Here is a 15,196-nt window from a genome sequence, read left to right as displayed (position 1 = left end):
CTATTTAAATAGTAAGAAACCTAACATTTGACGTTATGCATAGTTACCATAGCAACAGAAATTATTCGTGATCGCTATCATGGTTCTCGAGAATTCTGAGAGACTACATTAGTGGAGAGAGAATCAAAGAATGTTTAAGATGTGTGAAGCCGCACACAGATAAACTCGACATTGTTGTATTCACCATTATTAACACACAAAAATACAATACCAAACACTGTTACTCAAAAGTTACTTCGGTAGGAATTATTATTATGATGGTAGCATGGAAGTCGCCATCTTGGTTATTAATAATTGCAAGTTCCTGACTGTCTCTAAAAATTTAAAAAGATTCGGGTTACCTGAGTTCCACTAATTTAAACGTCGTTAGCAATCTCCTGACACCACCAAACTCCACTCTTCTCTAAGGGGTGATTCCTGGTCGGGTCCTGATGCTGCTCACGACAATACAGGTTCGCCAATCCAGTTCCATGACTAACAAGGCGAACATTCAAAAGTGACGACTAACATCCACATGAGGTTGAATATAATTTAGCAAGTGGAGCTTATCCTTTTATCTAAACACACTTCAGGTTAGTCCAAGAATGCCGAATTTTCACAGGTTAGCCAAAATCGTGCAATTTCGCATAATAAATTTCTAAAGATAAAAGCTCCACGTCGTCACATTATTCTTTCTTAAAATGGCTGAATTCTTCTTTTCTTTTTGCACACGGCATGTCTATTCGCACATTCTACATGATAATTTACATCACGAATAATAATAAAAGTATACATCTTTTCCCGCTCAAAGTTAAAGATTTGCAATATTACTATTATCTATATATATAAATCCTAAACTAAAGTCTGCAACGTATATATCTAATTTATGTATTATTCTCGCTTACTCCCGCCATGTGACGCTTCTTTGTACTCTTCTCAAACAAAAGTGCATCGTAATACTTGTAGTAATGTAAACAAATGAAAAACTATAAAGAGAATTGAATTATGCAATGCAGTGCAGGGAGTAGAGCTCTCTGTCATGTAACTTCATTTAAGGTAAGCCTAAAAATATACATAACATATGATGTTCATGATAACTATAATGAACAAATCATGGATAATAACAGATTAAACACACCTTAGTACTTTCAAGAATAAAGTACAGTAAAACCTGCCTTCAACGGACCCTTTATTAAACGGAAAACTGTCTTAAACGGAAATATTTCACGGTCCCATGAATTTTAAAGTGCAAAACGTGTAAAAGTCCCTTCATTAAGCGAAAACTGTTTTATGCGGACAACGAAAAGCAAAATAAAAATTTAACGGAAAATTCAGAGTTCCAGACTACAGCGTTTAGAAAATATTTTGACATTCTGTGAGAGGGTAAATAGAACATTACATGTCTGCGATAAATTGTTCGTTCTTTTGTTAAATTTTTCTGGGCATTGTTGACCTTTCCCAAGCACAACTCATATTCACCCCACAATTTGTCCGTAGTCCCCTCACCATAATCAAGAATGAAACGGAAAGTCGGAAGGAGAAGACGTGGTGGAAGAAGAAGAGGAATACGGTACCGAGTTCGAATAAATATGTATCAAGATGATCTCAGAAGTTTAAAGAAACTGCAACAATTTGCCTTACGGAAAAATGACTCTGATTTACTCAGTGTAGTTTCTCAGGCTAAAGTGTGTACGGAAAGTAGAACAGCTAAGCAGCAAAGTATACAGTAAACTCTGCTTGAGTACTGCAAAAATAAAGAAAGCATGTGCATAGCATATTTTGTATTAATTTTAAACTTTTTGTGTATTAATTCGTAGAAAAAAGAAGCATTGTAATTGAAAAAGGTACGTACAATATTTTCTCAGTATGTCCGTTACAAGCATGTATTAAAAAAAAAAAAGACAGCGTCTACCTCCATTAAGCGGAAACCTGACTTTAACGGAAATTTCTGCGAGTCCCGCTCGATTCCGCTAAAGACAGGTTTCACTGTATAACCTAACACAACCTGAAATAAAGAAAATTCAAACACTATGCAACAACGAGAAAAATAGAATGTAACGTTACCAGTGTACATTACATTGTAGTATAACAATTCCTTTGTAGTATATCTTTCCCTTACTTCCCAATTTTCTATTTCTTCCTTTTCTCTTATTCATTTATTTATTATTTAAAATGGCGGAGTTAAGGCATAACCTTTTCTTTTACATTCATTCTTTCCTATTTTCCTCGTTCCCATGTAAACCACTAGACAGATCTTTGCCTTTTCTCTTTCAACCGCTGTCTCGTTATGACGAATACGCCACCTATGTTTTCCGTATCTACAATTATCAACAAAACTAGAACAAAGTTAACATAAATTTTCTCCGTATTATCAATGATGTATCATGATTCTCAAATAATTACAGTCCATTTAATCTAGTATTATCAGTTTTTTTTTTCTTTCTTCAATTATTCAAAGGAACAAGCAGTTCCCATCGCAAACTTTATGGTCTATCTTATTTCCTTTTTACAGACTTTTTTCCTTCTTCAGGAAACACGTTTACAGAAGCATAGTAATTCCATATACTCTCTTGTCAGTGTCTCTATGGGCCATATGCATAGTTATTTTGCGGGTTACTTAGGGGCTACGTACGGGACACGTCATAATTTGCATTGCAGAGTTTTCCCGCAGGGTCAAACAAGCCCGCAACCTTTCCGTAAGACAAGGGGATGGCTAGTTGTATAAAATGCATATGCTCTGTGCTGACAAAATATTTGAGTATGCTAGTGAGTTTACTGAATTCGTTGAGCTGATTAAACGATAATAAATGACATATGTTGATAGCAACCAATTTAAAAATATGTACCAATTCCTGAAAGAAGATTGCAGGATATTTTGCTTCCGCTCGTACAAATATTGAATACAAGATCAAAGAGTGGACTAACAACTTCTACCTGAAATAAAATAAGCGAGAGATACTTGTTACAATATTGGTACCGTAGTAGATTTTAGATTAGCTTAAAAATTGATTTTAGGAGACCAGTGGTAATTTCAAGGATCGGCCGGGATGAAATTTCTCCCCGAGAACCATGACATTCCCTCAGGACCACATAACCTACCGTGCTCAATGTGAATTCTCAGTATTTTCGTTACTAATACATTTCATCCGCAATTGAAATCACCACCGCCATCCCCCCCTCCCCACACACACACGGGAAAAAGTGATTCAACAGTTATACATATTTTATCGTGAAATGTTATTCTAATGTCTTTTACATCCTCATCCCTGTTGGTGTTTGCCTACATTTCTCAGTTAGCATAGGTAAAGTTGAGGAGCGCTACCAGCCCTTTTTTCCACTTACGATCTAACGTCTTCTGCATTCTTGGTTTCTTACCTGACCACCAGCTGCGTACACATTTATAATATGCTTGCAGACATATATTATAAATAAATAAGTGCGAAAAACCATGCCCAACAAAAGCTAAGTTTGAATTTATTTCGATTTCAAGCTGGGCACAATTTGAGGAATCTCGCGTGATTTTGTCCGCGGAAGCAGGCACATTAGCGATAGTGGTATGTATATAAGGAAAGACAAGTGGAAATCATCGACCTCCTGTTTTGCGCTGTAATTGCTCAAAGTATGCATCGGTTCACATGTACGTGTGATTATGGAAACACTGTTAAGAAGTATGGCTCATAATTATGCAATTATAATGCAAAACTAGGTTCTAGTGACCACCTACTACAGATTGATGCATATTTTTTATACTAATTTGAGCATTATTCGAGCAAACAGTTCTACCAAATTTTAACACATTTCTTACATTTTCAGGTTAGGTTAGAGCTTTGTATTTCTTTTAGCAAAGCATGCCCATATGAAGAGCTCCATTACTACTTGCAGATTGACTTCAAAAGGGTTCAGTATAAATACAGCGTGGGCGTATAACAAAAACTACAATACATAAGATACGAATAGATTTGTGCTATGTGGTTAAAAGCACGAATGCTACCTGAGTTATAGTAGGAGCGCATCAGGGGGCCCCGAGTGATAGTGAGCAGGTGCGTCCATAGGAAGCAGGAGCGGCAGCGATGGGGGTATACGTATATACGAGGATAGTGGAAGAGCACACTTGCACATACAATACTTTCATTATCACTTAAAATTCATTTCAATATGCTACCATTGATGGTAATTACTTATATTTACTCTCTCATTCCTTCACGAAAAATCTAGGGCTTCACATCATATTTTACCTATAAATTTTCTATTTCGTAGAAGTGTCTGCTCGAGTGAACCCCTAATTCGCTTATACGTATAACCACCATCGCAAACTCGCCCGTCCCCCCTCCAGCTTCACCTTGGCATAAACCGTAATAGATGCAAAAAATGCTTGTAATAAGCAGCTTGCAAAGTTTGGTGCGTGGTTTTGAGACATCTGGCTTTCACTATATGTATGTATGTCTTATACAATTGTACGCAATTGGATGATAATACTCTAGTAATAAGTAGATAAGAAGTTTTACGCTGTTTGCATTGAATTTTACCCCAAAAATACTGTATTTATAGACATAACTTTTATGCCCTCCTAAGGTTAACTTTTACTGGCAAATTGTTTAGAAAATACTTATTCAAAAATACTATGGGCTGATTTTGTCAAAAAAAAAAAAAAAAAAAAAAGTACAGTGTATACGTAATCTATTTCTAGTGGGATCTCTATTGTAAAGCTACAGCCTCAAACGTTTTCTAGCTACATATCCTTCTTATTTCTTTTTGCGAGTTAACAGACTATTCGAAAATTAAAAAAAGAACTGTATTCCTAATCTACACCGTTATGTTTCCGCCTTTGCAAGAACAAAGTTCAGAACATTTATTTCATTTTTTTTATATAGCATACGTTGTATCCATGCAGTTGCAGCTTCGATGTTAATTCTTTATCATAGTAAAATCGAGCTTCGGAGTTTTACCTTCAACTTTTTTTGACAAAATTTTAGCCTCGCTCGAGGTGTGACTAGACCAATCAGCTCTCAGTGTTAACGGTACCTGAGGGATCACTTTGGAAGCTTTATGCATTGCACAGTCAAGGGGAAGGTTGAGGAATCCCACAGGTCCGGTTCGTCTAGGGGACCCCTACGTGGTCGACTATGCATATGACCCTATGATGACCATCCATAACATAACTCTATCTTTAAAAAGTCAATATGGCTTTCGAGGTGGTTTTAATGTTTAATGACTGCTTTTCCCTCTTGGCTCGCCTTTTCCTGCACTCAAATTTTGCTTTTGTTGTCTTTATAGATTTCTCTCATGCCTCTAATTCTGTCAGTCTCAATAGTCTCATTTGTTCTCTGGCAATAAGGAATCCTATCAAAATAAAAGGCCTGGGCCACCACACTAAACATTCTCGTTATAATTCCTTAAGCTAAATAGGTTGTGCTGAAGTTGGTTAATGAAATATTTTCTTGTTCAATACGAAAAAAATTATAAGACATTGTCGGAAAACTTCATCGAAAGAAAACTCATCCCCTTGTAGATTTTTCCATAAGAAATTATTTATGCAATATGTGTTAGGGTTATTAATGAAATATTTGTTTATAAAATAGTAACAAAATCGCATGAGTGGTATTTTAAAATTGTCCAAAAAAATCGTCTCAAGAGTAAACCACCCCTTGTGGATATTCTCATAGGAGTGATTTAGGCTGCATTATAAAAATAATAGTGAAATATTTATACGCTAATTATATTATTATAAATAAATTAATATTTATTTATGAAATATAACCAAAATCACCTGAGTCGCTTTTGAGAAAGTAGTCAGATAAGAAACTCACCGCTAAAAGTAAACTATCCCTTAATATTTTTTCGGAAAGAATAATTTACATAGTGTAGTTACCAATAAAATATTTAGTTATGAAATATAAAGGAAATGGCTTGGATCGTTTTCGAGAAAATTGTTCAAAAAAAAAAAAAAAAAAAAAAACCTCCAAGAATAAACTATCCCTCGTACATTCTTAAGGACAAATGAGTTATCCAATAGTATCAGGATATTAATGAAATATGAACAAAATCGCCTGAGTCGCTTTAGAGACCGAAAGAAAACTCATCCGAAGAATAAACTACCCCTTCTTGAATTTTTCCAGAGAAATGACTTACACCAAATGATGATACTGTTTTTGGAAAATTGATTTATGAAATATAAACAAAATTGTTAGAGCCGTTTCTGAGAAAATAGCATTTGTTACGGTAAGTTTGTGTTGGGAGTGGATTCAAATAATTGATATCTGACACCGAGTGCTATATTTTAGTTGGTACACGTCACCAGGGCTCATAGCGAGTCACTTTCTTAACTAAGAGTTACTTTTTTTGAAATTGGTCACTAAAAGATTTTTTTTTTTTTTTTTGAGGTAAAGTGACTTTTTCGTGTGATTTATGTTTTGCATTGGCAGTTTCCTAAGAAAAATATAAAAATAAATGGAAAAAGGCAGAAACTTGTTACTCATTACTCTTCTGAAAGCTTCAGTACTTGCTGCCACATGTGAAACAGTCAGCTTTATTCTCACTTCAGCTTTTATTCTTTCTAAAGCACAGTGGATGGCTGGTGGACGCTTAAGCTCTCAAGGTGAGGTTATATTCTGTCTATTCTTTCTTCTATCATAATAGTCTTGTAGTTTTCTCCGTATTAGTTAACGCTCCGCTCAATGTTGTGTGTTTCATCATGTTCATCTTGTGTTATGCTTCTTGTATGTTCTTTTTAAGAGTAGGTGATGAATTTGAATATTTCATGGGCTTTGAGAACTCTCAATACTAAGTTAAATATAATGCCTGGGATGAAGAAATTCGGAAATAGGCCAGAACTGGTTCCACTTACTCAGAAGTTTCTTACATCTCCTGTCTGCTTACCGTAACTACAAAATATACTTAGAAAACCTAAGAAAGGAGGAAGCTCAAAAAGAAGTAGTAAAGAAGAAAAGATGAAACAAAACAACAAAGAGAGAGATGATGGAGAAATTGACAAAGGAAAAAAAGGGGCATGAGATTTTGATAACTTTTTCGTGTGCTTCTGGTCACTTTTCAACTATTTACACGAGACCAGACCACTATGAGCCCTCCGTCACGATCTAGTGTTCAGGAAAACCTAGAAATCCTTTCAGAGTCTAAGTACCAAAAAAAAAAAAAAAAGAGCCTAGACTCATCACAATTTTCGAAAATCTGTACAGAGGGAATTACATTTTCCCTCCGTTCTTATATAGATACTAGCTGCAAAAACTATTCGTGTTGACGATAGCCGACCGTGGTGAAGCACTGAGTCTTCGTAAAGAACTTGTGAAACTTGAAGATTGAGGGTTCGAAACTCGGTTTCAGATTGTTTTTTTTTTATGTATTTAAACATGAATTTTGACGAAGTAATTAAGAGTAATATTTGTTACACATGTAAAATTCAAATATAATGCTTTGGTGTTAAAATATTTGCTATATTTCATTTTTTTTTAGTTCGAAAACAAATACTTATAAAACTTCTCGATTTAAAATCTAGAATAATTAATGACATTTGAATGGGGGTGAAATTAGACTGAAATAAACACAAAGAAGTATGTAATTAGAAATTTATACGCCAAACTAATTTTATATCTGATAGAATACATTCCTACTGCAAACATATTTGATAACCAATCAATCATACAATACTAACAAATTAAAAAAAGTATATTGTAAAACATTGTGTGATTTCGTCTCGTATAGGGAAGAGGTAGAGCTGTTAATAAAAAGAGTGTCCGGAATCGAACTTCCACTACCAGTTTTATTATAAAATCCACTATAAATTATTTGTACAAAAATACTATACAATCTGATCTCTATTTCAAAAGGTAAGTAAAAGATAGTCTTTGACCGAGTGGTCGCAGACAGGATCTCCAACAGAGCCCCGAAGCAGGCTAAGAGTAGTGGAGTTAAGGAACCAATGCTCCGTAGCAAGCAGAGGTGGGTTAAGTTGCCAACAGAGCCCCATAGCAGGCTAAGCGGCTGAGGTTGGGATTCCCAGACAGAGCCCCGTAGCAGGCTAAGCCAGGAGATAGGATAGGCGTAGTCCCGTAGCAGACTAGAGGAAGGTCACCAGAGAACTGGTACTGAGCTGGATTCTTCTGTCCAATTTATAGCGTCCCTTGGGTGGCGGTGGCGCTTCTGCTTCGATTTCGTCTTCTGCTCCGTGGGAGGGACTAAACGTCGTCTGCAGGTGAGAGCAGGTCCCCCTGGTGGAAGTTCCTCTTGATGAAGCACGTGGTGGTGTTTATAAACACTTGATGCGTGGATTTGTTTGTTAACAAATTCACATGGGATATTACACCCCCCTGGCTTGTTTAAAAAATAAGCCGAAGGGTTATTTTTGTTTATGTGATAGATGGCAACACTGAGGAATCACACAAAAAATCACTAAGCACTAAACACTTGTGGCACTGAAATAAATGAAAATCACTTTTCGGAGGTGGTCCCTATATAGAGGCAGGATCCGTACATGGTACATGATACTTCATTTCCCTCGAGATAGGGCTGTTTTTGGCTTGGCGTCAATAAATATATACTAATTCACTTATAGTAAGTGGAGTTGGAGTCTGTCTTACCGGTTGCTCCTTAGTTGTATTATTGGTATTAAATGTTTCCAATGGAATAGATGAAATTTCTATGCGGGTCGTTCTAGATTTGTTTGGTAACGAGCGAAGACGACGATATAATATGTATAAAATAATAAGACTTAGGAATACTAAAAAAGTTGCAATTGACACTGAGATATAAAGATAATTTATATTGGAAAGTTCGTGATTCGGACGGCGTGATTTCTTGGTCACCCTGTATAAGGTGCAAAAGTTTCTAAAATATAGGCACTAAAGATATGTATTTCAATAAAATAATCCAATTTTAAATGCCAATGACGATGATAATGACAGTCCTGAATTCCTGGTCATCCTGTATAATGTAAGTGTGGTCATAACTTTTGGAACATTCCGTACAATATTTATGTTGCATAATGTCGGTGACAATATGTAGTTCACAGTAGAAAAAGAAAAAAATATCAAGGAATTGTAATATTATAGGTTAGCTGTCCTTGTAAAGATCATTTGCCTTTTAAATGCGGAAATGCAGATGTCAGCATTCTTTTCTTCAGCCGTAAAATAAATGAATCAGCTTTTTACAAAACAAAGAGGAAAGAATGTTTGTATCGTTATGAAGAGTGTTTTTATCTGCGTGAAGTCTCGGCTTTATATTTCCTTCTTTCTAGTGGTGAGTACTACATTTTTTTCGCTTGTGTAGAAAATAAAGTTATTTATTCTTGTTCTATATAATCTCTGTATTCATAAAATGGCTTAATTCGGTCTATTGAGATTTCTTGTATTTTTTTCCGAAAAGAATTTGGAAATTCTATCTTATAAAGATTAGGGTTCAGTCTATCCAAGATTTGAACGGGTCCTACATAGGAGGCAGAAAAGCTCTCCGGCACTCCTATTTGCCGATTGGGAAAGTAGACTAGTACTTTTTGTCCCTTTTCAGATTGAGTTTGTCGGTGTCTGCTATCGAAATACTTTTTCTGCTTATTATAGCTAGCGATCAAGTTATTCTGTACACTCTCACGTATTTTATTCAAATGTTCTTTGTTGACACATAATGTTGGAGTTGACGCTAACGCAATATCAGAGATGGTCTTAGGTTCATATCCATACATGAGGAAAAAGGATGAATATTTAGTTCCGGCTTGTACGAATGTATTAATTGCGAATGTAATATATGGTGTCAGCTTCGGCCAAAGATTTTGGTTTTCTTGCACGAAAAACTTAAGTGCATTCTGTATTGTCTTGTGGAATGTTTCCACTATGCCTAGGTTTTTATGGTCGTATGCAGGGCAAAATTTAAATTCAAAGTTATAGCATTTTGCCAAATTTTGCAGCCTTTTAGCGCTATGTACTGGATGTCTATCCAGATATAAATATGAAAAAGGTCCAAATTTGAGTATGATATCATATATGAGAAATTGTTCAATTTCTTCCGCTGTTATGATGTCCACAACCTTGGTCACACAATATCTTGTGGACATTTCTATGGCCACTAATATGTGTTTAAATTGTCCATTTTCCACTATTTTTCCAATAGAATCATATTGCCAAGCTGTTGCGATCGGCTTAGGTGGGTGACGGAGTAATTGACCCACTGGTTTAACTGGTAATTTCTTGAGTTTCTGACAAAATGCATGTTTTAATTCTGTTGGCAATGTATGCTTTCATATTAGGAAAGTAGTATTTCCTAAGCGCCGAATGATATGTTTTGGTATATCCAAAGTGTGGTGCCATGGGGTTATTATGTAAGGCATCAAACCACTTACTTAATAAAGATTTCGGCACACAAAGTATATATAGCAGTCCTAATTGGGGGTGCTTCTGTGCTCTGTATAATATCCCGTCCTTTAGAGAAAAATATTTTGCGGCCCGAAAAGTAGACAACTTATTAGGTTCCTTATTTTCCAAAACAGTAATAATGTCAGAGAATGAAGGATCTTTCCTTTGTTCTTCTGCTAAATTTGGTAGGATTATAGGTTGTTCAATTTGGAGAGTAGTGTCTAAAGAATGGGATGCAAATACTTTAGCATCTTCCGTGTCCGAGAAATTGTCAATTTCTTGTTTTTCTCCCTGTTTAATCTCCTGTTTATCTTCTAAACGACTAAAGATGTCCGCTGGGTGTAATTGACTTTTAATGTGTTGTATTTCGAAATTGTAGTCTGCTAAGAATATTCGGTAGCGACTAAATTTTCCAACTTTGTCCGCTTGTGTTGTGAGAGATGTCAAGCATTTGGCGTCTATAAATAATTTAAATCTTCTTTTTAGTAGGAAGTATCTAAATTTTCTCAAAACAAATTAAGGCGTACAGCTCTTTTTGCCAAGTGGATGCTTTCCTTTCACTTGGTGTAAAACGTCTACTAGCATAGGCAACAACAAGTTCTTGTTTCGTTTTATGGTTATAACATGCTAATAAGCCCCCTGCGGAGATAGAGGAAGCGTCAGTATACACGCATATTTCCAGTGAGGGATCGAAGTGAAACAAAGATGGCGCGTGTATGATGTCCGTCTTAAGTTTCTCAAATAATTCGTCATGCTGAGAGGTCCATTTAAATTTTGAATTCTTGTCTAAAAGGCACTGAAATGGTTCTATGTTTTCCGAGAAATTTTTGATATGTGCTCTTAAATAACTAACTAACTAACTAACTCTATGGCCTATGGAACCCGGAGGTTCAGTGCCGCGTTCACAAAAGCTCTCCACTGACTTCTATCCTTAGCTAACTGCATCCAGTTTCTACTTTGTATTCCAATCTCTGCGAGATCCATCTTAATATTGTCCTCCCATCTGCGCCTAGGTCTTCCTAATGGTCGTTTTCCGATTGGTCTTCCTGTCAAGACTTTGAAAGCGTTTCTACTTTCTTCCATTCTAGCTACATGACCCGCCCACCTAAGCCTCCTAGACTTGACGACCCTAACAATGTTGGGTAAACCATATAAATTATGTAGTTCCTCGTTATGAAGTTTCCGCCATTCCCGTTCCTCTTGGGTCCGAATATTCGTCTCAGGATCTTGTTCTCAAATACTTTCAGTCTATATTCTTCCCTCAGAGTAAGTGACCATGTTTCGCAGTCATACAAAACAACAGGCATGATTACCGTTTTGTATATTTTAAGTTTCAAATTTCTCGACAGAATTCGCGACGATAAGAGATTTTGAACCGAATAGTAACACGAATTCCCTGCTTTTAGTCGACATTTAATTTCTCCGTGAATATGATTTTCCTCTGTTAATATTGATCCTAGGTATTTGAAAGTATCCACTTTATCAAAAGTATTATTTAATATTTTAATGCATCCATAATTTGCTGTATTCCGGTCCCAACGCACTTCCATGTATTTAGTTTTCTCTGCATTTACTTCTAAACCCATGTCCCTGCAAGCGTTTAATAAGATCTCTGCATTTCTTTCTATTGTTTTCCTATCATCACCTATTAAATTTACGTCATCAGCATATGCCATAACCTGGTGAATACCGTTCAATTCTAGACCCTGGTTGCTATCTTTGACTTTCCTTATAGCGTATTCCAGAACGAAGTTAAATAATAATGGCGACAACGCATCTCCTTGTTTCAGGCCATTTTCGACGTGAAAGCTCGTGGACAAAAATTTTAATACCCGGACTTTACTTTGGGATTCATTTAAACATATCTTAATTAATCTAACTAGCTTTCTCGGTATCCCAAGTTCTGTAAGAACGTTGTATAATGTTTCTCTCCTAACCGAGTCGTACGCCTTTCTAAAATCAATAAATAGTTGATGTACCGGGGTATTGTATTCCCACTTTTTTTCGAGTATTTGTCGAATGGTAAATATTTGGTCGATAGTTGATCGATTCCGTCTAAATCCGCATTGATAATCTCCAATAATTTCATCTGCGTATGGGGTCATTCTTGCTAATAGAATATTTGAAAGAATTTTATAGGATGTTGACAGAAGAGAAATGCCTCGATAATTATTACAGTCAGTTTTGTCGCCTTTCTTGTGAATTGGAACAATGATTGATTCTTTCCACTCTTGTGGCAATTCTTCCTTGTTCCAGATAAGGAGAATGAGTTTGTGTATCTTGTTCCACAATTTTTCGCCTCCAGCTAAAATTAACTCAGACGGAACTCTTAAATAGGAACATAATCCTAAAAAGCTTTTCAGAGTTCTTTTAGTAGTTGGTTTCTTAAAATTTCTAATCTTGTTAGCGATTTTGGGTGAAATCTTGATTTCTTTCCCACTAACTGTGAAGCCTAAAACGTCCAATTCTGTGTATAATAAGTGGGTCTTCTTTGGACTGGTACGAAAATCATGCTTTCTTAATCTTTTAAAAAGTAATTCTAAATCCGATAACTGTTGTTTCCAATTTTTACTTCCTATGACCAAATCATCAGCAAAGGCAGTTATACGGGGTGGTAGGCCCTCTAAAAGCATGCGTACAGCTATACTGAGTCCGGCGGCGGAACTGGAGTGACCCATGGTACACCTCTGGAATTTATATGCCTTTCTAGTATGGTTGACCTCAAAAGTCATGTATTTTTGGTTTTTGGGATGCAACAATAGTTGAAAATACTAGGATTTTATGTCAATAGTGGATATACAAACTTTTCCTCTTAAAACGTGTAGAATATCCTCCGTATTTTGAAATGGAATACTTAGGTAATGTAAGAATTTATTGCAAGCTTGGAGGTTCAAAACTAGCCGGAATTCCGAAGTCCCGGGCTTTTTCACAATGAGCAATGGCGATGAAAACGAACTATCGCTAGTTTCCTTGATAATATTAGCGTCTAAGAGTTGCTTAATTTGTAAGTCAATTTGAGGTCTTACCGCTAATAGAACCGGAGGAGATCTTTGATAAAAGGATGCTCCTTTGTCTATCCTTATTTTATGTATACAACCTTGGAAATATCCAATATCTGTTGGTGTGTAGGAAAAAACATCTCTGTATTTAAAGAGTAAATCTTGTACGGCTTTCTTTTTTTCTTCTGATAAATCCGGGTTTATGTCAAACAAATTAATATCAAAAAATGATTTTGTTTCTTCTAATCGATCCTGAGTCTCTTTTTCTGATCTATAAAAAGTTTCATTATGGTCACTATCTGGACAATTACCCTGTAAATCTATTTCTTGAAGGTTCTCTTCTACGTATGCTACAGGTGTGTTCTTTGCTAGTGTTACCGGCTTGTTTGTAGGATTCGATATTAATAGAGTGAGGTTCTTTTTAGGTACTTTGGTAGGCAATGTTTGCAGACCATGCCTGTCTAATAAATTCTCTAATGGAGAAATGAAAAAATGTTTCCGTTTTTTCTGCTGATTTTTAATACTGATAGGTAAAAAGAAATGCGTCCTGGCAGATATAGTGACTTTTCTGGTTGTGAAAACATCAGCCGACTTGCATTGCCTAATCGTATTCATGGCACTAGCCGATAGTTTTTCCTGAGCATTAATCTCCCTTGGATACTGAGGAGGTCTAGGTTTTTTATACACTGACAGTGTATGATTTTGCAAATCGATCTTTGCTTGCAATCGGTTTAAAATATTCTCGCCAAATAGAGGTAGAAAGTCTCCATGTTCTAAGATTCTGAAATAATGTGAGAATGTCGTTGAGCCCAATGTAAATTTAATTAAAGCTATGTATCGTAGATTTATAATAGAATTCTCAATTCCTCTCGAGTTAGTGTTAAAAGGGATTAATTTTGTATTAGGAGGAATGGCTAATCTAGGCCAGAGAGACAACAAACTTCCGGTATCAATAATTACAGGATATTTTTCTCTGTTAACCGATACATTAACTAATAATTTATGGTCTTGATTTAACATGTTAACACTTTCTCTTCTTTCTGACAAAAGAGCCACTGCATATAGCGATATATTCCCTGTTGTCTGACGTTCATTTTTATTTATGTTTTCGGCTCCCAGAACATTTTCTTGTTGGGGTCTGTCCTGGGACCCGTCTATACGTTTCCCTGTTGTTGTGTATTTTTAAAACATACGCTGGAAGTATGTCCTCTCTTATAGCACGTTCCACACACAGTGACAGTTTCCGGTCTAGGCCTATTATTATTGGTATTATCATTGTTTTTAGGACCATTCTTTCTCCCATTTTTCTGATGGTTCTGATTATTATTTGTGTTTTTCGGTTTATGATTATTACGGCCGCCTTTTCTAAATTGTGAGGCTTTCATAGCATTCTGGGCCACCAAAAGTGATAGTTCGGCCATCTGGTTTGCTAATTTAGAAAAGTCTAACGAATTAGTTGTGTTAGAATTACTAGAAGTGCTAGGCGCCGGGGGGTCGGGCGGGGGATTCTGACTCACGGTTTGGTGGGAGGAATTTGTAGGTATTTGACTTTGTGGTGTAGCTTGTAATTGTGGTGCAGGGAACATGGGAGGTTGTTGATATTTACTCCAATTATGCGCTGGATTATATAACGGATGTGTGATTTGTTGTTGCTGCTTGTGAACAGGAAAGGAAGCGCCAGCGATCGGTCTCGTATGTAAATTGCTGACTGGTGTATTTTGTTCGCACAGCGAGTAAATGGCCTGCTGAAGCTCAACATAATCACATTTTTTTCATCAAGTCATTCGCTTTTTCTAAATTATGTAAGTGAGTCTGTAGAGCCTGAACAGTTGTAAAGGATTCCAATGCTATTTTTTGTAAAAA

The sequence above is a fragment of the Thermobia domestica genome, chromosome 11 (genome assembly GCF_964235325.1).
Source record: "Thermobia domestica chromosome 11, izTheDome1.hap1.1, whole genome shotgun sequence".
Lineage (NCBI taxonomy): Eukaryota > Metazoa > Arthropoda > Insecta > Zygentoma > Lepismatidae > Thermobia > Thermobia domestica.
This window is presented reverse-complemented; position numbering follows the sequence as displayed.